The sequence below is a fragment of the Nicotiana sylvestris genome, chromosome 10 (genome assembly GCF_000393655.2).
Source record: "Nicotiana sylvestris chromosome 10, ASM39365v2, whole genome shotgun sequence".
NCBI classification, from domain to species: domain Eukaryota; kingdom Viridiplantae; phylum Streptophyta; class Magnoliopsida; order Solanales; family Solanaceae; genus Nicotiana; species Nicotiana sylvestris.
Window position 1 is genome coordinate 113,764,587 of NC_091066.1, and position 22,708 is coordinate 113,787,294.

At 38.1% G+C, this 22,708-nt stretch overlaps 1 pseudogene; it reads left to right on the forward strand.

Moving 5' to 3' along the window:
* The first annotated feature begins 464 nt into the window (after positions 1–464).
* LOC104217539 (apyrase-like) lies at positions 465–1,909 on the forward strand (annotated as a pseudogene).
* Positions 1,910–22,708: the final 20,799 nt, after the last annotated feature.

A 22,708-nucleotide genomic window follows, 5' to 3' on the forward strand; every position in this document is an offset into this window, starting at 1 on the left:
AGGTGCTTCTATATTTTGGGTTTTAAGCCATTTCCCTTGTAAGTATAGAGCTTGTATGAGACACAAAGTATTTTTGATATAACCTGAATGTTTCTTCAAATAGTTGATACATGCGTACATGTTTAGTTGCAGGGGCTCGACTATTCTATATGGACACGGCTCGTTTGACCGTTTAGCCCATTACAAAGTTTTCCTATCAAGGCACATTTAGGCGTGAAATATTTTTCCCAAACATGTGACCTCCGAGGGTGATGCCCCCCAGTATTCGAGGTTAATTGAAAAGAATCCTTGAATACTTGTTGGCCCTTCTTCGAGTAGCATATAGGTGTTGCATCGTTAAAAACCTTGATGGTAAAACCCATTTGAGACAAAATCTGAGCTAAGGGAAAAAGAGTGTAACGTATGCTCTATAACCTACAGCCTATCTTCTTCCCACAAGCATAGAAAGAAGATCATCAAAGGGGCAAAGGGAAAAATGCTGAACAAATATAGTCATTTTGTTTTTACATTTTTTGCAATATTTTTGGTCTTGCCCCTTAGTTTTTTCTCCAGTGTAAATGCCCATAAACCCTTGAGGCGACATATTTTGAGCCATGAATCAGAGAGTTATGCAGTTATATTTGATGCTGGAAGTACAGGCAGCAGAGTTCATGTCTTTCGTTTTAATGAGAATTTGGAACTTCTTCCCATTGGCAACGATATTGAGTTTTTTATGGCGACAAATCCAGGTCTAAGTTCATATGCAGATGATCCTAAGGCTACAACCAACTCTCTAGAGCCCTTCTAGAGGGAGCTGAAGGTGTTGTTCCTAAAGAGCTACAATCTGAAACTCCCCTCGAACTTGGGGCAACAGCAGGTTTGAGGATGTTAAAAGGGGATGCCACTGAAAAGATTTTACAAGCGGTGAGAGACTTAGTCAAGAATGAAAGCACCTTCCATACAAAAGATCAATGGGTCAGTATTCTTGATGGAACTTAAGAGGGCTCTTATATGTGGGTGGCAATAAATTATCTATTGGAAAATTTGGGTAAAAACTATAAAAGTATCACAGCAACAATTGACCTTGGAGGTGGATCAGTCCAAATTGCATATGCCATATCAAAAGAACAATTTGCAAATGCTCCTCAAAATGAGGATGGAGAACCCTATGTTCAAGAAAAACATCTTATGTCAAAATATTATGACCTCTATGTTCACAGTTATTTGAACTATGGACAACTAGCTGGTCGTGCTGAGATTTTCAAGGCTTCAAGAAACCATAGTAATCCTTGCGCTTTGGAAGGATATGATGGGTACTACTCATATGGAGGAGTGGACTACAAAGCAAAAGCTCCACCAAGTGGTACTAGCTTGAAGAAATGCAGAGCATTAACTAGGAAGGCACTTAAAATTAGAGCACCATGTAATTACAAGAACTGCACATTCAATGGAGTTTGGAATGGTGGAGGTGGTGCTGGAACCAAGACTGTGCATGCTTCATCATTTTTCTATGATATTGGTGCTCAGGTTGGCATTGTGGATAGCAAATTTCCATCAGCAATAGCAAAGCCAATTCAGTACCTAAATGCAGCTAAAGTTGCTTGCAAGACAAAAGCAGCAGATGTTAAATCAGTATTTCCAAACACTCAAGAAAGAAATATCCCATACTTATGCATTGACTTGGTATATGAGTATACTTTGCTTGTCGATGGATTCCGATTAAATCCGTACAAAGATATTACAGTGATGCATGATGTGAAATACAAAAATTATCTTGTTGGAGCAGCTTGGCCTTTGGGATGTGCCATTGATTTAGTTTCTTCATCTTCAAAGAAGACTAGAATATCATCACATTAGTTTTCTGCTAGTCAATTGCAATAATAATTATCTTGCACAATAATAGTATGTCATGCCCTTTTCTTTGTTTTTTTGTCTTGTACTTTTAGTTACCTTATATTAATGAGCATTACCTGACGGTTTTGATCTTCTTAAAAAAAACCTACAGCCTTCACATAGGAAGGGGCGTTCTCAAGAGCACGAGCCTTTGAGAGACTTCACTGTGTCGGGCTTGTAAGTTCCTTTACCAGCGACTCTGAGGTCTTGTTGTTATTGACCATGATATCTCCGTGGACCTTGACCTGATCAGGAATGACTTCGGTGCCTTGTTTTGACGCCACGAAGCTCAGTCACCCCAGCTCTGAGGGAACACCTTTCTAGAATGAGTTTTATGTCGTATTGCCCCCAAACGTTGATTGTTTCCTACAAATGAATTAGAGTGGTCCTCTGTGCACTGGGACTTAACTAGTCATATCATCAATATAAGATTTAATTATTTTACCTATTTATCCATCGAGCGGAATCCCTGTCATATCGAAGCGATGTGATCTATATCGTTAATCAAGAAACTAAATGAGTTTTTTCCTGAGAGCGGGGACTACTTCCCGTTCTCAAGTGTACGTTTCCTTTCAGCGGTTGGCTTGGTATCATCGGGCTTTCCAGGAACAATGATGGTTCGAGGATCTGGAGAATTCCTTTTTGGAATTGTGACTACTACTTTGCCACCTACTTACCTTTGGAGGCCGATGTCTTTGAAGTCAAGGGTTCCGGTATCGGCACCACTTCCTCGATTGCGAACATCTCTTTTGCAGCATGCTGTTCTCTGTGGACTGTTTTCACTCCTTCCTTTGTCAGGAACTTCATCATCTGATGGAGAGTCAAAGGCACTGCCCTCATATTGTGTATCCACAGCCTCCCGATGAGTGCGTTATACCTCATGTCACCTTAGATGAGATGGAATCTGGTGTATTGTATGGTCCCGGCTACGTTTATAGGCAAGATAATTTCTCCCTTCGTCGTTTCACTTGCCATATTGAAGCCATTCATCACCCGAGTGCAGGTACAATCTGATCTTGCAAACTGAGTTGTTTCACGACCCTCGATCTGATTATGTTCGCCGAGCTACCTGGATCCACTAAAACACATTTAACCTGAATTTTATTAAAAAGGATCGAAATTACCATGGCGTCGTTGTGAGGATGGGATATGTCTTCTGCTTCCTTATTGCAAAATGACAGGGCATCCTCGGGCACATAACTTTGAGTCCGTTTTTCCTTTGTGATGGACAATTTAGTGCGTTTGAATGTAGGTCCCTGTGGGACGTCGGTTCCTCCGATGATCATGTGAATAACATGCTGGGGTTTTTCAGGCTCATTTTTCCTATTTGCATCTCTTTCTCAGAAATGGTTTTTGGCCCGGTCACTGAGAAACGCATGAAGGTGCCCCTTGTTGAATAGTCGAGCTACCTCCTCTCTGAGCTATCTGCAATCCTCGGTCCTATGCCCGTGAGTTCCATGGTACTTACACATTAAGTTGGGGTTTCTCTGAGAAGGATCTGTCTGTATGGGCTTAGGCCATCTAGTATCTTTAATTTTGCCAATGGTTGAGACGATATTTGAGGCGCCGACACTTAAGTTGTATTCAGATAACTTGGGGGCCTCCACTGGCCCGGGCGCCTGTCGGACCCGATTTTGCCCACGAATCCCCAGGAGCTATGGCCTCGATCTATTCTACGATCATTCCGGGGTGCATTGTGCCTTGAAAAGTTCCTTATGTCTTCGACGTACGGTTGATATCTTTCCTTGTTGAATATTGATCCCTGGTCTGTGTCCCTTGGGGGTTGACTGCGAATTTGTTCGGGTGAACTAAGCCCCAGGGGGCTCCCAACTGGTCATCCTCGACACTAATTTTCGACTAATACCAATTGTGCACATCCGACCATGTCACAGCTAGATACTCGATCTAGTTCTATTTTAGCTATCGAGATGCTATCGAATTCCTTTCATTCAAACCTTGTATGAAGCCCTGAACCACCCAGTCATCGGAGATCGGGGTTAATTCCATCCTTTCCATCTGAAACTAGGACACGAACTCCCTTAGCATTTCGTCGTCCCTCTACCTTATCTTGAATACGTCTAATTATCTTGTGGCCACCTTTATGGCCCCAGCGTGTGCTTTTATGAAGGAATCCGACAACATAGCAAATAAATTAATAGAGTTAGAGATAAGTTGTGATACTAGACCATAGCTTCTTTTGATAATGTTTCCCCGAACTTCTTTAACAATATCGATTTGATTTCGGCGTCGTTCAAGTCATTTCCTTTGATTCCACAAGTGTACGACATAATATGCTCATTAGGGTCCGTTGTCCCATTGTACTTTGGTATATCGTGTATGCGAAACTTCTTGGGAATGGGCATCGAAGCCGCACTCGAGGGGAAAGGTTTCTATGTGAATTTTTTGGCATCTAGTCCCTTCAAAACTGGAGGTGCTCCCGGTATTTGGTCTACCCAGGAGTCGTAAGTTTCCACCTTTTTATCGTTGTCTTCTATCCTCTTTTCTCCTGACTCAATTCTTTTAGTCAGTTCCTCGAGCATTTTCATGATTATGGGGTCAGTCCCCGTGCCGCTTTCATCGAGCCTTTTGAGCACAGGTTCGTGTTGTGTGTTTATCGATTCGGCGATGTTAGGAGTCCTGTTCTGACTTTGAAGTTGAGTGATGCGACTTGTTGAGCTTGCATCATCTCGAGTATCACCTGGAGACTGACTCTTCCTTCTTCCAGTCCTCGTGTTTCCTGACCTCCAGCCTGGGCTTCCCTGCGTCCATTCCTTACGGGGTTTGCGCCTGCTTCCGGGTTTAGAGCGTTGTGGGAGCTGATATCAACTGGCTCCATGTTCGGCACTCCCTCAGGGTTTACAGGTGGTACATTGAGCCCTATTCCGCTGTTTTCTCCATCTCCTTCACCGTCATAAATAGGTGCATTTTGTGTGCTAGACATATTTTAACCTAAAATCAAAGAATCTTTGACAAGAAAAAGTGTAAAGAATAACGTGTGTTATCAGAAAACTAGTACTAAAATAATCACTATTATTTTTAGCCCCACAGTGGGCGCCAAACTTTTTACCTCAAAAAATGTGAGAAATAATTAAAGATAATTTGTGGCTTTAAAGATACGTGATATATTCCAATACTAATGATTAAACGAGTAATATTGAGCTTAAGTGAGAAGAAATCATGAACCAAATCGATGTTGCTGAAACAGTATGGGCCTCTAGTTCATTTATCCAAGGATCTCGAGGTCAGTTAAGACCCAAAAAGTAATAAAGTATGAACAATGAAGTAAAGGCAATAAAACTGAAGAATAGTTAGAGAGCATGTTAAGAAGAATAAGAATGTTCTATTGCAATGAATGAGTTGATGCTTACAAAATGATTGGGGTCCCCTTTATATAGGAGGGGAAAACCCCAATATAGTACCTTGCTCATAAAGATAAAGAATCCTATTGGTACAGGTGTATAACGGTCTAGTACGGACCTGTACTATTTTGTACAATCCTTATCCTATAATTAATGCCTAGATCCACGTGTCCTTGAGAAATTCCCGTTATTTCTTGATTGATTTCGAGATTATACTGTCCTTGACACAGGCCGTGTCAGGCCTTTGATCAGCTTCCTCAAAGTGGATGTCCGTTAGACGAATCTGCTCCATGCCTCGAGTCTCTCGGACTCGAGCCTATACCCCAATTTTAGACTCCAAAATCATACTCCTCGATTTTAACCATATACAAACAGAAAAGAGTAAGTTGGGTACAAATTTAGCTATTTTATGTCAAAATAGGATTAGCATCTTAAGTTATTTGAGAAAAGTTCACATTATTCTGAAAAGATAGTCAGTAGCAAACCGTAATATTTTTAATTTTCTCTCAAACTCTCATAAATAGGTTATTACTTCAAAATTAGGAATTTGTTGTGAAATATTATAATTATATTACTGGATGTCTATAACTCCTAAAGAAGTTACTCCCACTACTCTTTTCCATTATCTCTATAACTCCCACTACTCCAATACTTATGGTTGTAACTCCCATGCTTCCATAACATCCCCATGATCTTCCTCCAAGATCTCAAATTTTAATGTTATGTTTATGGCATTCTTTTGTATACCTCTATGTAATCCTATAAATAGAGGGTTTTGGCACCACATTGTACATACTTGGAACACATACAAGAAATAAGAAAGTTCCATCTTCCTCTCTACATCTTTTGTCTATTATATTATTTTATATTATTACTTTGAGCTTATTTTCTTAACACGTTATCAGCATGTGGTTCTTTTTCATCCCACGTTTTAAATTCATCTCATTACGAGAATCGAGAAAAAAAAATGACTGGTGGAACCAAGAAAAAAAGGTATAATCAGGTATGCTTCTGCTAGGATTTATTTATGTTGGAAATAAGTTTCAACCAATTTTCAACTAAACTATTTTGATTCACAAATACAAAATCAATTCATTCGTACTCTTTTTAGATTCTAAAGTAGTGTAATCTAACCACTACATAAGTTAGACATTACTGGGACGAAAGATTTTGCATGTAAGTCAAAATTTGAGAATCAAAAGGCTAATTAATTATTCTTTCGTAATAGCCTTTGTATATCCAAAGTAATTTTGTTTTATAAAGCCTATGAGGCGTTATTCCCTCTAATGGAATAAAACTTAATTAATTTTTAAGTTTACTACACGTACTCTTTATATAAGTGACCATTATTGAATATAATTTTTTTGGGAAGTAATTCTTTCTAGTCTCAAATTTGACTTTGAATGGGATTCAGAGGTATAAATTTATATCTAGAGAGTTTCACCTAACTGTTAGTTGTTATTTTAAATGTTCAAGGGTGAGCCTTAGCACTCTTAGCCTATTATGCCATTGGTTATGCGTAAGACCGTGGGTTCAAGTCCCAACGCACCATGAAGGTAAGACTTCGAATTTTGAGTCCTGATGCTCTATGATTATAAGTGTTGGGTTCGAGTCCCAACTCATTATGGCCAAACATGACTTCATATGGGTAAGGCATTGATTTTGAGTTCCAATGCATCATATTGATGATATAATAATGACTAAAAAATAATATATTTTTCATGAAAAAGTATGAAGCTTGTCCCACTTGATTTACTTCATTCTTGAAATGAATGTGATTGTCACGCCCCAAACTTGAAGAGGCGTGGCGGGCACCCGGTGCCGTACTCGGCCCAAGTGTACCACTCTATAACTGTGGAATATGGAGGGGTAACCCTGAACATAGGCCGATGAGGCCATATTCTGAATCATCTGAAAATAACGTCTCTCTCATCTATGAGGCAAACATACCCAAATATATATATATATATATATATATATATATATATATATAATTGTGGAGGCTGACGAGGCCGCCACGAATATCTACTGATATACAAACTATGCAGGACTCGTCTACAAGCCTCTAGAGATAACTGAACTGTACCATGGTCGGGATAGGGCCTCGACCTACCCATGAAATCTGTATATATAAAATAGACCCCAAGGTATAGACCTAGCAACTCCGAGGAAGTGGAGCTTACCAACCAAGCTGATGTTTGACTTTGTCTGCTGGGAGGGTCTGTCCAACTGTCAACGAGGACCTGCAGGCATGAAATGAAGCGTCTCCAGCAAAAGGGACGTCAATACAAAATAATGTACTGAGTATGTAAGGCAACAGGATAATTGAAAGCTGAAACTGAAATGATAATATAATAACCGAAAGTAACTGGTAGTCAAAAATACCTGCTGATACTGGCTCAACTCTCTCAATATAGTAATTAAAATAGATGGTCGGCCCTATAAGGCTCGGTATATATATATATATATATATATATATATATATATATATATATATATAACTGTTTTGCCGTAGTAGGCTCGCTCATAGGTGCTCGGCCATACTAGGCTCTGTATCTTGGCCATTCTAGGCTTGTTCATAGGTGCTCGACCACAGTAGGCTCGGTATATAACTCACCATTTAATCAGAGGTTGCCGAATAGGGACCTGCCCATCGATTATAGCTCGATGGTGGTAAAAATACTGTAATACTGTATATATATAAACTCTCTGCTCTCTTAGATAACAGAAGACAAAACTAAATTGAATATGAAGTCCTGATAAGGGAGAATGTTGTAAGTTATGAGACTAGGATAGTGTATATAAATTCGGGAGTATGAACTTCTCTTTATGTCTTGTTGTCAAACACATGTAGTTACTGAATCATGCCAAATAAAAGAAAGGTTTAGCGTTAACATACCGTATCACAATCTTTCAAATCACAAATTTGAACTCACCTCTTCGCACCTTAATCTACAACAATGACAATAATACTATCCTTAAGTTACGAAAGGTACAACTATCGCACAACGAACGATAAGTTTATTTTGTATAAAAATGGGCAGCATATCGCCTATAATCTTTACTTCCTCCAAATTCAATATAACACCAACGACACAAGAACACAACAATATCAATATATATACATTATTTTCCAATCTTATATAAACCACAAAATACTACAAAATAGCCCAACACACCCCAATTTCTTCATACACAAAGCGACCACCGTAGTAGTGTCAAATAACCCGAAAATCTTATAACGAATGACCAACCCTCCACCCTACATATATGTGGTATTTATCCACACCCTTCCTCCTCCAAAACTCTAGAAAACAGTAGTAAAACACGCAGCCCAATAGCAACACAAAATAGTCCACAAAACAGTTCGCTACAAGTTAATAACTCGAACTCACGGCTTCCGATCACCGTCCCGTGAGTTCTTACAACTATAGAACGACTAACCATGAATTTACATCAGAAAAATAGATGAAAAAGAGCAGTAAACATACCTTATTTGTTAGATAACTCAGCTTCTATCTTGGTTCTTCAAACTCTAGGTTTTACCCACAATTAGAAATTGAAAGGGAGAGAAAATCAATTAGGGTTTGTGGGTAATTTTTGGGAGCAAGTTTGCAGTGGCTTAGGTCTGGTTATTTGTGATATATAATGAGGTTTATATTGCAGGAGATAACCCCTTAAATAGTCTCTTTGGATGACCTGAAATTGCCTCTTTTTGGGCTCTCATTTAACCAAGTAGGTGACACACCTACTTGTCACCTAGCAGCTGCGCAGTCTCGCTAAAATACATATATCTCTCTACTTCGATGTCGTATTGATAAAAGGTTTAATGCGTTAGAAAATAGACTCATTGTTAAATTAGATAAGTGGAACACCCCATAAATCTAAGTATATTGGGAGAAAATCGCAGTTACATTTGACCTAAGTTTCAACACATTTATGAATGTAACTTGTGATGACCTTTTTCAACTTTTGTTCTACAATTCGCTTGACTTCAAATCATAATACACGTCTATCATACGACTAATATAACTCATAAGATCATCTCCTTATAATTTTAAACACCCTATTCTCTCCCCAAAAGTACATGTTACAACATTCCCAACATGTCGACTTTCGACGAAACTTATTTTCTTCAATTCATTTAGCTTCGAAGCCTTCAAACCCTCTTGGTACTTGGTATTCATGATCTTAAATATTTGTAACCTCCATTGTTTTATGATTAACTTACTTTATGTACTTTCAAAGTTAACCTTATTTCTGAGCTTACATCAACTGACTTACGAATACTCTCGTATACAAAAACATGGGGTGTAACATCATTCCCCCCTTTGGAACATTCATCCTCGAATGTTGATTGATGCGCCTATTAGTCTCATACCCCGTATCTCTTACAAATATTTTAATATTATCCTTGCCATCTAGGCAACTATTTTGTGTATAAATTCGAAGGTTAGGGCATTCCCCCCTTTAGGTCTCTTTCTCACACCATGACTTGTTGTCAGAATTCTTCAAATCTTGTAGCTATTGTGACCTTCTATCATGCAGCATGTATATGTGACTATGCGACTCTTCTCTCCTACTTCCTTTGGCTTTTAGCCAATCTCTAGGCCTCACTTTGTGAATATATACAGAACTATGGCAGGTTGTCCCTCTAGGCATCTATAGGTGTACTGAAGTCCTTCACTTGGTACTTTGTCAAACGTACGACTATTGTTATATCTTGTTTCATAGCCTTGTATATCTATCCTTATGGCTTTACTACATCTAGGTAGGTTATACTATACCATAACAGTTACTTCGGTTTATTATTACCGAGGCTTGCTACCCAGCTCTAGGTTACTCTCTAGCTGCTTATCCTATATAATAAATCTAAGACCTTTAGGGCTTTCTCATTACTATTCATCATAAGAATAACAAACAAATCTCATCTCGTACTTTGGAACTTGTACCCATCTATTGTTGATTCACCTTAACGTTGATCTATAATCTATCATTGATCACTTGAAACCTCTTTTGTAATACATGTCATTAGGGCTCATGTTGCATCGAGGAACATCTGAAGTTATTTGCCTGATCCACCTAGGGACGATACAATACTTCATTAACCGTATTTCATAGCATCCTAACGTGATTCAACTTATGAGGGTATTTTAATCCTGTACAATTCATGAAATCCCTTTTCTTTGAATCATTACCCAATCAAAGGTCTAAACATCATCCTCTTATCTATCACAATTACACCCTTATTCTACCATTAGGGTAGCATTCCATCTTTTCTAAATTCTCCTAGTCTTAAACTCATCTGAGTTCATTCATGCTATACTGAGCTTTTTATGACTTTATGGAAACCATCAGCTCCCTTGTTGTGATGGGTTTAATCCCGAGGACTTACCTATTCTCGTCACCTTCTCACTCACATTTTCTTATCCTTACTCCTGTCTAGCTAAAACCTTGTCACTATACCATAATTTAGCTTACGACCTACATATATCTATTTATACTACTCACAACCTTCCTTTAACTTGCTAGCACCATAGATTTTCTTATGTTATTCTAGAACCTCAAGAGAGACATCATATCGTCTCTAACTCTTCTTTACTCTCTTAACTAGTCCTCTCTTTATCTGGAAACCACATGCTGGAAAATATACCACTAACGGCATCACTATCATTTCTTGATATAGAATTACGATGCTTCCAACCCTCTATCTGATATCTAGATTATTCGTAACCTTATGTAGTTGGGCATCTCGTACCTTCTTCACATGTACCTTACTTATCTTTAAATCTTGCATCATATATTTTGTCTCTTTCATAACCTCCCTTCCACATAGGTGGAATTCACATCCACAATTTGAAGTTCTACTATAATACTTGCACCTCTAGTGCATACATGATCTGGTGGGAGCTTCGTATTGACTTCTTATCTGGCTGGAACACTCCTACCTGGCTTTATCATAAAGCCATTATAGAATATAGCTAATGTACTATCTCTTTTGTACCTCTGATATTTGGAGTGATTCTACAATGTTCTGAATCACAATTTCTATACGCATCGTGGTCTAATAATCAGACTCCTAATTTACTTAGCTGATGTAAATCTTTAGTTTCCTCTTCTATCTCAGCCTTTAAATAGGCTTACTTTATCTTCTGTTCTGTGGCTCATGGTATTAGTTATTACTTTAGCCCCTCGTGGACGCTATGGAATATCCACGATACAACCTTCTAGCAATTCAAGATTTTGTCTATAACGTGGACTCAATTCTTTCTTTTAACTTATACTGGAGTATCCTATGGCTGTATCATTGACAACATATATGTTGCATGGATAACACTCTAAAATTTTAAGCATATTCATAATGTAACTACCTTCGAGTCATAGATCGAACAATTTCTTTCGTGCCTTCTCAGCTTTTGTTAAAAGTAAGCAATTACTTTTATTGGTTGTTCTGCCACTTGTTGCATAAATACTTGGCTTATCTTAGTGCCCACATATATTGGAACTTTGTTCAGCTCATATGATCTCGAATATTACTTTGGATTTTTACTTCTCGTTCCTTAGTCACGATAGGTGCCACTTTCTTATGACGTGCATACAATATTGTAGTTAGACTGTTGTTACAAGATCATTTCTTCTTTAGGTCACTATGCTTATGTTGAAGCCTTCTTCTTTATTTCCTCAGCTAGTTTTTCGTTGCAGTGCTTAGGTAAGACCCTCTGACTCTTGTAAAGCTGCGAGCTTATTACATTGTATACCTGATGGAATTTTTGATGTACTTACTCGCCTATAATTATCCTTACTTACTTACCTCTGTGCCCTTATGCTCGTAGGGTTACTTCTGAACTAAAATTTTGACTATCTCCCTAGTGACACACTTTTTTATTTCTATAATACTTATATGGTATCTTTAACTACCTCAACTCGTATCTGAATATTCCTTAAGGATTACGATGTCATATCTGTGAGACTAAATTTCTTGTGCTGGGTTTCACTACGTTTATCTTGCATGATCTGTTGATTTATCTGAGACCTCTTGTCTAGCCATAATTAGGCTCTTCCTGAATCAACTACAAGTACTTGCCAATCCATGCTCATATCTATATTTTGTATACTCTCTCTCAAGTTATGTCCTTTGTCTTAACTTACCACTTGCACTAACTCGTTAATATCAAGTGTACATTCGTACTTATTTATCAATAACATCCTAGGAGGGAACCCTTACTGCATCTCCCCCGCATCATTCTTGCATAATGTTCTGGAGTCATAACATATCTGTAGGATCTAATAAATGCAATCTCATCCCTTTCGCCTTTTTACCGCATTCTTCCTTTACTATTCCATAGTTACCTCTTCATCTTTGGCATCTTTTCATATCTTCATTGACTCCTACTCGCCTTGCAGTAATCCTTCTATACCAAGGATAACTGAATTCCTTACGCACAAGGGTTACACCTAGTGTAACTGGCACACTTATTCCCTTAAGTTTAACTTTGCTCACAGTGCTCGCTTTAGGGAAGCGTCTTCCTAAATGTCCTTTAAAAGTTATTCTTTTGTTGTCCATTCCATTATTGCCGGAATTCAATCTCTGAAATTATCACGATGTCGACTATTATCAAATCCTTCGGTTCCTAACTCAAGTTCAATTATGTCTTGTTTACTAGCCCATAATAATTTCTATTACTTAGAGGGTCTAACTTAGCCTTCTAGTAATCATGTTGGAGTCACCGACTCATTTCTCAAAATAAGGATACAACTTTGTGGCATATGCTCTTTTATTGTCTCAAGGCTTATAACCTCTTGTCTTTTCCTTCATTTGACTATAGACTATGTCATCTTGTCATATTCTGATTTACCGTTATCACTCATTTATCATACCTTACTCATAATGCTTCATTTACTCTCTTCTTATTCTCCTACTAATATTTCTGTCTATCACATTATTCTGAAAACCTCAACAAAATATTGTTTCACTTTTAGCTCCCCTGGCTTAATCTACTATTTTGGGTTACTCTAACCCAAGTTGGATCCTGATATTCTATCCTCCTTTTAAACTATATATTATAGCTCTCATAGGGCATAACTGAGATGGGTGTGACCAATTGTACGTACCTTTATTACGTTTGAAAGTAAACTCAGAGTACATGTATTTCTCTGCCTGAATTGTAAATCTTGATAATCTCCACTAACTGGGTACCTCGTACCCTCCTTCACCTTGCTTCAATTACATGTTGAAACTTAAACTTTTATCGTATGATACTCCCATGGCTTGCTATTCACAGGGTATATTTCATATTCCCATCTTAGGTCTTAAGCTTGAAATTTCCACATTTGGTATGCACGATATGATGGGGCCTCAAACAAGGACACGTCATCAAAAACTCTCTTCTATTAGTGCCCTTACTTGTTGCTATATTAGCCCTCTGGTTAGCTGTAATTTTTTCTAGTTGAAAGAATCTTTATATTTTTAGCAAACATAAGTCTTGGCTTGAACTCTTATAACTCAGCTCTATATCACAATTTGGATTTGAAAGAAGGGTAACCGACTCCTAAATGCCTTGTAGTTTCCTGTTTATATAATGTAGTGCACAACACATCTATAAACAAGGCTCTACTAGACACGGCTTGTAGACTTCCTAGGACAAAACTGCTATAATACCAAGTTTGTCACGCCCCAAACATGAATAGGCGTGGCCGACACCCGGTGCCGTACTCGGCCCAAGCGTACCACTCTGTAAGTGTGGACTCTGGAGGGGTAACCCTCAACTTAGGCCAATGAGGCCATATTCTGAATCGTCTGAAAATAACGCATCTCTCATTTGTGGGGTAAACATACCCAAAAGCTCATATATATATATATATATATATATAACTGTGGAGGCTGACGAGGCCGCCATGAATATCTACTGATATACAAACTATACAGGACTCGTCTACAAGCCTCTAGAGATAACTGAACTGTACCATGGTCGGGACAGGGCCTCGACCTACCAATCAAATATGTATATATAAAATGGACTCCAAGGTCTAGACCTGGCAACTCCGAGGAAGTAGAGCTTACCAACCAAGCTGATGTTTGAATCTGTTTGCTGGGAGGGTCTGTCCAACTGTCAATGAGGACCTGCAGGCATGAAATGCAGCATCCCCGACAAAAGGGACGTTAGTACGAAATAATGTACTGAGTATGTAAGGCAACAGGATAACTGAAAGCTGAAACTGAAATGATAATATAATAACTTAAAGTAACTAGGAGTCAAAGATAATCTGAAGATATGCTTACCTGTTGATACTGGCTCAACTCTCCCAATATAGTAAGTAAAATAGATGGCCGGCCCTATAAGGCTCGGTATATATATATATATATATAACTACTCTGCCATAGTAGGCTCGCTCATAGGCGCTCGACCATACTAGGCTTTGTATCTCGGTCATTCTGGGCTCGCTCATAGGTGCTCGACCATAGTAGGCTCGGTATATAACTTACCATCTGATAAGAGGTTGCCCAATAGGGGTCTTCCCATCGATTATAGCTCGATGGTGGTAAAAATACTGGAATACTGTATATATATAGACTCCCTACTTTTTTGGTTTACAGAAGACAAAACTAAACTAAATAGGAAGTCCCGATAGGGGAGAATACGGTAATTTATGAGACTAGGATAGTGTATATAAATTCGGGAGTATGAACTCCTATTTATGTCTTGTTATCAAACACATGAACGACAAGTTTATTTTGTATAAAAACGGGCAGCATGTCCCGTATAATCCTTACTTCCTTCAAATTCAAGATAACACCGACATAAGAACACAACAATATCAACATATATACATTATTTTCCAACCTTATATACACCACAAAATACTACAAAACAGCCCAACACACCCCAATATCTTCGTAAACAAAACGACCACCGTAGTAGTGTCAAACAGCCTGAAAATGTTATAATGAATGACCAGCCCTCCACCCTGCATATATATGGTGTTTATCCACACCCTTCCTACTCCAAAACTCCAAAAAACAGTAGTAAAACACGCAGCCCAACAGCAACACAAAACAGTCCACGAAACAATTCGCTACAAGTGAATAACTCGAACTCACGGCTTCCGATCACCGTCCCGTGAGTTCTTACAATTGTAGAACGACTTACCATGAATTTACAGTAGAAAAATTGATGAAAGACAGCAGTAAATATACCTTATTTGTTGGATAACTCAGCTCCTATCTTGGTTCTTCAAACTCTAGGTTTTACCCCCAATTAGAACTCGAAAGGGAGAGAAAATCAATTAGGGTTTGTGGGTAATTTTTAGGAGGAAGTTTGCAGGGGTTTAGGTCTGGTTATTTGTGATATATAATGAAGTTTATATTTCAGGAGATAATCCCTTAAATGGGCTCTTTGGCTGACCCGAAATTGCCTCTTTTTGGGCTCTCATTTAACCAAGTAAGTGACACACCTACTTGTCACCTAATAGCATGTGCAGTCTCGCAAAAATGCATATATCTCTCTACTCTGATGTCGTATTTATAAAAGGTTTAATGAATTATAAAATAGACTCATAGATGTTCAATGTTATGGGTGGAACACCCCATAACTCTAAGTATATTGGGAGAAAATCGCAGTTACATTTGACCTAAGTTTCAACACATTTATGAATGTAACTTGTGATGACTTTTTCCAACTTTTGTTCCACAACTCACTTGACTTCAAATCATAACACACATCTATCATACGACTAAAATAACTCATAACATAATCTCCTTATAATATTAAACACCCTATTCTCGCCCCAAAAGTACATGTTACAATATTCAACTTGTCGACTTTCGACGAAACTTATTTTCTTCAATTCATCTAGCTCGAAGCCTTCAAACCCTCTTGGTACTTGGTATTCAGGATCTTAAATATTTATAACCTCCATTGTAACATAATTAACTTACTTTATGTACTTTCAAAGTTTATCTCATTTCTGAGCTTACATCAACTGACTTACGAATACTCTCACGTACAAAAATATGGGGTGTAACAGTGATAGCGGTGCATAATAAGTCTAAATGAAGAAAAGTAGTTGACAAATGAGCGTGGGTGTGCCAAAGATCAAAATATAATAGTCATCATTATGGTAATTGTAAAAAGTATAACAATAAGGGTTCTCGTAGTAATCCTTCAAAAGGTGAAGGAAATATTTACCATCAGATTGGTATGGAAAATTTATAAAGCACGTTGCGATAATTATACTCCATTCTTTTAAGAGAATGTGACTTGTGATAAGCATTGAGAATGCAGATTCATTCCTGAATGTGAATATAATCATATGTGATAAAAGTAATGAATAAAGACGTACGATGCATGATTGGATACACACCACAACTCACCTCTACGGGAGGTTTGAGTGAAATAAAAAAGAATGAACATTTGGTTATATGAATATGTCATTGGTTGTGTACATTTGGTACGCAAAAATATATTGTCATGCTTTATAAAAAGTTGTTAAAGGCAAACTAAAGGAAGAAATGATTTTGCTTATGATTATTTTGACCATGACAATTATTATGATATGATTTTCTCCGTGAAGGAGACATTCACCATATGGATGATGAAAAAAAGTATTGCAGTACAAAATTAATTAAGATCTCCGGAAGAGCTAATTTGTTACTACTCGGATAAATGAAATTATTCATGATATTGATATTGTAGTAAGTCTCAAAAGAAACTTTTTGAGTTTCAAATATAATAGCTAAAGTGGTTGGCATTTGCGACTATAAATGAAAAGAAGATTGAACATCTTCATATTACTATAATCATACCGAGTAATTATGAAAGGTTACCCGACTTTTCTTCTATTTGTACTACACATGTATAAGCATGATGATAGAATCACATGTTATAGTAAATTAGATGTTTACTGAAATAAGTATCAGTTGGCATGATCAGTCGGCCACCCCGGTTCAATTATGATGCGAAAAATTGATTGAGAATTCATATTGACATATATTGAAGAAATAGAAGGTTCTTAAAAAATTATCTTGTGCTGTTATTCTCATGATATACCAGTGAAGATTGGGATTGAATCCCTTGATTTCTGGAATGAATAGAAGGTGATATATATATGGGCCCAGTCACCTGTCATGTGGACCGTTTACTTATGATTTTAATAAATGCATCTATTGTATGGTCACATGTGCGTTTGTTATCAACTTACAGTTTGGATTTTGCAAGATTGATTGCTCAAATTATTAGAGCAGAGTTCAGAATATAAATTTATCTTGATAATGCTGGTTTAAATCCAAGTTGGTTTAGCAGAGATTGTATGCTTCCAATTATAGCTAAACCATTGGTTATGAAAACAAAATTAAAAAAAAAAATTGGTATGAGATGTATTATTTAATATAGAGTAGCACTTGTACGCATCTAGCCAAGTTATGATAAACTCTCCCCGTCACAATTGGTTCAGGGTCAGGAACTAAATAATTTTCATCTTGAAATATAGATGTGCTATATGATTTAATTGTGACACCACAATGCACAAAGATGGCTTCCCAAAAAAGGTTGAGAAATGTGTTGGTGATCCTAATATTAGGGGGAGAAAATGGGCAGCTGAAACAGTGATACGTGGAATGAATTATTATGAATACATCTAGATCCTCATGCAAGAAAATGTGAACTGATGTGAACTTGAAGTTCAAGTGATAATTCATTTCCAAAATATTGTCAGGAGCATTTGCTGACCCAAAGCTAAATGTCATATTTCAGCTGTTAATGCTCCAAATAGAATAAAGTTCATGATGGGCAGAGTTTATGACACGCATGAAGCGTAATAGACTAATTGGTTCCAAAGATAAAACTCCTTGAAGAAGGAGAGGAGCAAATGTTCAAGATGGTCACAATAAGGAGGCAAGTGCTTTATAAGAGCACCCTGACATAACACTTTATAAGACCTCATGGGAGAGGCTTAGGTACCTGAAAATAATAAGATAAAGAGATCTCAATAAGTTATGTCTTTAGTGGGTAACGACGGAACCGATATAAAATGATCGTTGACGATATTGTTAATATAATGTAGCGCTCAATATTATTAATATTGACGAGGATCTTGAGCTTAAATCTGTCATGGAATTTGGACAGATAAATGATTGGCCAAATGAAAAAATACACAATGAAATTTGATTTCACCTGAAAAATGTGAAGTTGGACAAATAGTCCCAACACCTGAAAGTGAAATATAATATCAAGTCGATAGACATAAAAACGACTTGTGGCATATGATTTTTCATAAATATCCTGGCATTAGTTATATGGAGACAATTTCGCCTATAGTGGATGAAATTGTTTTCAAGTTTTAATATGACAATATATGAAAAACTTGATATGCGTATAATGAAAATCCTTGAAGTATTTAAACTGTTCTGAAGCATATAGAGGTTCCCAAAAATTTTGTTAAATAAAGCTTCAACAAATCCTTATGTGGATTAGAGAAAGCATGGCGTGCATGATTTATTTTTGTGTCTGTTGCAATTAGTGCACTATGTATCTTGCTAAAATCATGAGTATAACAATTACTAGCGAGATCTAATTTTATTCCTATATGGAGATATTGGAGTACTATTAATACTATACTGCAAAAGGAATCCTTGATATAGATTTGTTTATTCTAACAAATATTGTCATGGTTTTGTTGGTTATGCAAATGCAGGCATTTTTTGAAGTCTGTTCTTCAAACAGTCTATTTGTATGTGATGGTGCCATATTATCATTTCACAAGGTTGTCAATTGTTGATAATTATTCAAGTCATGTCAATATACTAGCAACTGATGAAGCAAGTGACTCGACACACTACAGATGTGTGACTTTTCTTTAAAGAGAAGATTCCAATTAATAATGAAGATATTGATGTTTGTTTATCTCAATTGAAAGAAGGATATATTGAAGGAGACAAAACAAATCCTATATTTCATCAAAGTTCTTTGTTAGACACAATCTTCAACAGAATGATGAAATAGATGTTCAAGAAATTCATTCAAGTGATAATTTGACGGAATAATTCACCAAGGCATTGTCGGTCTCAAGATTAGAGAAGTTGTTATACAAGTTTGGAATTTTTTGTCTCCGAGAAATAAAGTGATGTTTTCATCAGGGGGAGGCACATAAGCGCTGTACTCTTTTTCCCTTAGCTAAGGTTTTATCCCACTGAATTTTCCTGGCAAGGTTTTTAATGAGGCAGCAAGTAATGCGTATTACAATATATGTGTACTCTTTTTCCTTTATTAGGATTTTTCCCACTAGGTTTTTTTTTTCCTGTAAGGTTTTAACGAAGCACATTATCTATAGATATCCAAGGGGGAGTGTTGTGAAATATTATAATTATATTAGTAGATGTCTATAACTCCTAAAGAAGTTACTCCCACTACTCTTTTCCATTATCTTCATAACTCACACCTACTCCAATACTTATGGTTGTAACTCCCATACTTCCATAATATCTCTCATGATCTTCCTCCATGATCTCAAATGTTTAAAGCCATGTTTATGGCATTCTTTTGTATACCTCTATGTAATCCTATAAATAGAGGGTTTTGGCATCATATTGTACACACTTAGAATACATAGAAGAAATAAAAAAGTTTCCTCTTCCTCTCTACATCTTTTGTCTATTATATTGTTCCATATTATTACTTTGAGCTTAGTTTCTTAACAGAATTCCATTTGTCATTAATTAGCATATTCCTTTTAGTTGTGATGCATTTTTCTAGTTTTCCCCGCCTTGCTTGTTTGATTTTAGTAAGGTAGTTAGTACAGTAATTTATGTTTTTTAATTGTCAATTTGATAGAAGTAAATGCTTTTGAAACTTTTGTAACAGATTTAGTTATGGACGGTGCTAATGCATGCAATACCTACGTTTCAATTTCAGGTAAGTTAGAATCGTAATTAAAATATTACTGATCATATTTATCATTTAACATCTTAAACTAATATTATGTAAAGTAATAAATACTAGAAGTTTTCCATATTTTCTACTTATAGATAAAATTAAGACGCATTTGTACTTTGCCAAGACATTCGATCTAGTGATTGCGAACTCAAGTTTTCCGAAGCGGGAAGAGCATTTGGTTACTTACAAAAGTTTGGTGGCGAAGACTCAGATTGACTATCTCCTCCTCAAGAGATGCGACAGAAGGTTGTGCGAGGATTGCAAAGTTATCCCAGGTGAGACCCTTGCAACGCAACATAAGCTTTTGATGATGGACATTGGTATTATGATAAGGAGGAAGAAGAGGTCAGTACGAGGCCGTCCGAGGATTAGGTGGGACGCCTTGACTAAGGATAAAGCTCAAGAGTTGGAAGGAAAGTTATCGGCAATGGGAGCTTGGAGAAGTAGTGGGAAACGCAAACACTATGTAGTCGACGATGGCTGACTGTGTAAGGAAGGCGGCGAGAGAGGTGTTAGGGATATCTTCGGGCCGCACCGGTGGCCACAAAGGAGACTGGTGGTAGAATGCAGTTGTCCGAAGTAAAGTGGAAGCGAAGAAGGCGGCGTACCTGTGGTTCGTAGGGAGCACTGGAGAGGAGGAGAAGAGAGCGAACGGTGAGAGGTATAAGGTAGCTAGGAAGGAGGCGAAGATGGCAGTAACGGAGGCTAAGATGGCAGCTTTCTCGTCTGTATGAGGAACTAGGGAACAAAGAAGGGGAGAAGAAGTTATTCCGACTCGCTAAGGCGAGAGAGAGGATGGTTCGGGATCTGGACCAAGTGAGGTGCATAAAAGATGATGAAGGCAAAGGTTTGATGGGGGATGACCACATTAAGAGGAGATGGCAGATCTACTTTCATAAACTTCTAAATGAAGAAGGGGATCAGGATATTGTACTAGGTGAATTGAGGAATGCCGACAACCCCTATGAATTGAGTTATTGTAGGGACATTGAGGTCTATGAGGTCATGGAGGCAATGCGTAAGATGAGAAGGGGCAGAGCTACCGGGCCAGACAAAATTCCGGTTGAACTTTGGAGGTGTGTGGGTAGAGCAGGCTTGGAATGGCTTACTGGGTTGTTTAATGTTATATTCAAGACTAATAGGATACCTGAAGAGTGGAGGTGGAGTACAATGGTTCCATTGTATAAGAACAAAGGCGATATCCAGAGCTGTAACAACTATAGGGGTATCAAATTACTGAGTCATACCATGAAAGTTTGGGAGAGAGTGGTAGAAATGAGAGTGCGAAGGACGATATCTATTTCAGATAACCAGTTCGGGTTCATGCCGGGGTGATCTACCACAGAAGCTATCCACCTTATTAGGAGGATGGTGGAACAATACAGGGATAAGAAGAAGGATCTCCACATGTTGTTTATCGATCTAGAGAAAGCGTACGATAGAGTTCCTAGGGAGGTCTTATGGAGATGCTTAGAGGTTAAAGGGGTCCCGGTTGCCTACATTAGGGTGATTAAAGACATGTATGATGGAGCTAAGACTCAGGTTAGGACAGTAGGAGGCAACTCCAAGCATTTTTCGGTTGTTACGGGGTTGCACCAAGGGTCTGCGTTCAGCCTTTTCCTATTTGCCCTGGTGATGGATGCCATAACGCATCATATTCTAGGAGAGGTGCGATGGTGCATGCTATTTGCTGATGACATAGTCCTAATTGACGAGACACGACGCGGCGTCAACGAGAGGCTAGAGGTTTGGAGACATGCCCTTGAGTCTAAAGATTTCAGGTTGAGCAGGAGGAGACAGAATACCTCGAGTGCAAATTTGGGTCCGAGCCGACGGAAGCATGAGTGGAAGTGAGGCTTGACTCTTAAGTCATCCCTAAGAGGGGTAGTTTCAAGTACCTTGGGTCAGTTATTCAGGGGATCGGGGAGATCGACGAGGATGTCACATACCGTATAGGGGTGGGGTGGATGAAGTGGAGGTTAGCGACGGGAGTCTTGTGTGACAGGAAAGTGCCACCGTTACTAAAAAGTAAGTTTTATAGAGCAGTGGTTAGGCTTGCTATGTTGTATGGGACCGAGTGTTGGCCGGTTAAAAATGCACACATCTAGAAGATGAAAGTAGCAGAGATGAGGATGTTGAGGTGGATGTGTGGGCATACAAGGATGGATAAGATTAGGAATGAAGATATTCGAGAGAAGGTAGGCGTGGCCCCCATGGAGGACAAGATGCGGGAAGCAAGACTCAGATGGTTCAGGCATATTCTGAGGAGGAGCACCGATGCACCAGTGAGGAGTTGTGAGCTACTGGCTGTGGTGGGCACGAGGAGAGGTAGAGGGAGACCTAAGAAGTATTGGGGAGAGATGATCAGGCAAGACATGGCACGACATAGGATTACTGAGGATATGGCCCTTGACAGGGAATTGTGGAGGTCGAGCATTAAGGTTGTAGGTTAGGGGGAAGTTGTAAATATTTCTACAGCGCACTAGAGCAAGACTAGCCAGTTAGGAGTGAGTCTTAGGATGCTACTAATGCAGGGCTTTATCTGTTGGA